The 1,984-nt window shown below is 35.7% G+C and overlaps 1 pseudogene; it reads right to left on the minus strand.

Annotated features, from left to right (window-relative positions):
- Nucleotides 1–441: 441 nt before the first annotated feature.
- Nucleotides 442–557, minus strand: LOC123813186 (annotated as a pseudogene).
- Between the last annotated feature and the right edge of the window lie 1,427 nt (nt 558–1,984).

The following is a 1,984-nucleotide window of genomic DNA, read 5'->3' on the forward strand; positions in this document are numbered from 1 at the left end:
AAGTATGGCTTTAGTGGCATTTCACAAATTTCCATGTACAATTTAAGTCAGGTAAAAATATTTCCAAATTTTTATTTTATTTTTTAGTCAAGTTCTGAAATGCTTTACCTTTACATTCAGTTAGATTAAACTATTTTCTAATATTCACTGGGATTTCTTCTGTACATGGATTATTTAGAACTAAATTTCAATTTTCAATCACAGGAGGATTTTCCAGTCATCTTTTTACTATTGGTTCCTAGCTTAATTGCCATGTAGTGAGGAATTATATCCTGTATACTTTAAATTTTTGAAATTGGTTGTTATTTGTTTACTGTCTCCCCTCATTTCTAACAGGCAATTTTTTATGATATCCCATGCATGAACTAAGCTTTTTATCATAAAGAAATATCCTTATCTTTTATAATACTATTTCTCTTAAGGTGTCCTTTGTCAGATGTTAAATAAATGTGTCTGATATACCATCTGTCTTTTGCATGTCATCCTTGCGCAGGGGCCATGCTAATCTTCTCTGTATTGTTCCAATTTTAGTATATGGGCCGTCGAAGCTAGCGCCCATCTTTCTTTTGGTTAGGATCCAGTAAGGGGCACTTATATCCCACACCTGTGATTTTGTGGGCTGTGCAGGCTTCAAAATTGCAAACCCATGAAGAATCTGGACATGATAAGAAAAGTTGTAGATGTCACATTATAGCTTTTGTCACAATTCTTAAGTGTATCTACAACACTTAGAAAACAGGAGAAACATGGATTTCTTGGCTTTGTTTATGACATTCTGGTTTTCTAGACCAGGCTTGTAAGTGAGCTCAAGCAGTTCTTCCTGGGGAGTTATAGAAATGGTGGAATAGAGCCCTGTGGATTTTGCTATTGCAATGCCAATGCACTTAGTATATTATGATGACTAATACACTCACTAGTGTTGCCTTACCGTTAGCCAACTAGGGACCACCATAGGGAGTGGACTTTGTTCAGAAAAGAGGTTTGCATCTACAGTGAATTACCAGACCCCCCAAATCCAGGGCCTATGATCAAATTAATTGAGCTAAGACTCAAATTGAAATCCAGTTTCCATGGAAAATAATTACCTGTATTGAATTTACCTTGTAGGAACTATGCCTTTCTCTTATCCCACTATTAAGCTTATGTAATGTGATTGTATTGATTTGTTCTTTACTATCAGTAAAAATATTTGTCCATTAAGCACATACTATGTGATAGGCATTGCATTAATACTGCACATGGCAATTCAATTTCTCAATAATCTTCACCATAGTACTATGTAGCAGAGATTATAAAAAAACGGAGGGAGAGAGATTAACTCAACCATGATTCCAGAGCTACTGACTAGTGGAGGTAATATTTAAGCAAAATTCATCTATTTCAAAAGCTGTAATTGTTTCAATCTACAATCTGCCTCCCTTAATCATGAGAATTTATGCACATGTTGAGAAGGAAATGTTGTGATATGGGATTACTTCACAGACTAAACTGGGTTCAATCACCTCTAATGTTTCCTTGCCAGTACTATCATTCAGCACTGGAACAGGTCTGTTACAAATAGTACTGTACCTAGCTTTGGGATGGATAGGGTTTCAACATAAAAGCACTGGGAAGATTTGAGAGGAATTCTAACTAGTTTTCTAAATGCTATGCACATTTCTTCAAAACTGTAAGATACCAACATAAGCATAGGTCTTGTCTGTAACAATGAATTCATTTTAAGAATACAAAGAAAGCTGTGAGTCTCAAGAAGATAATGTTACATGCAGACAAGAAAAGCACAGTTATTTAAGGCAAAAAAACCCCACAAATAAAATGATGACCTGGAGCCAAAAGATATGAACTGATGGGTAAAGAAAGAGAAGAAGAGAAGAAAGGAGGAAAAGAGGGACAAAAAATAGAGAGAAAAAGAAGTAAATAGAGCCAGGGGCTCCAGTCCAGCCTCCTTCTGTGGGAGGAGTTGAGGGAGCTAAATACTAACTCT

This window comes from Phyllostomus hastatus, unplaced genomic scaffold (genome assembly GCF_019186645.2).
Source record: "Phyllostomus hastatus isolate PE091 unplaced genomic scaffold, TTU_PhHast_1.1 phas_scaffold_93, whole genome shotgun sequence".
Lineage (NCBI taxonomy): Eukaryota > Metazoa > Chordata > Mammalia > Chiroptera > Phyllostomidae > Phyllostomus > Phyllostomus hastatus.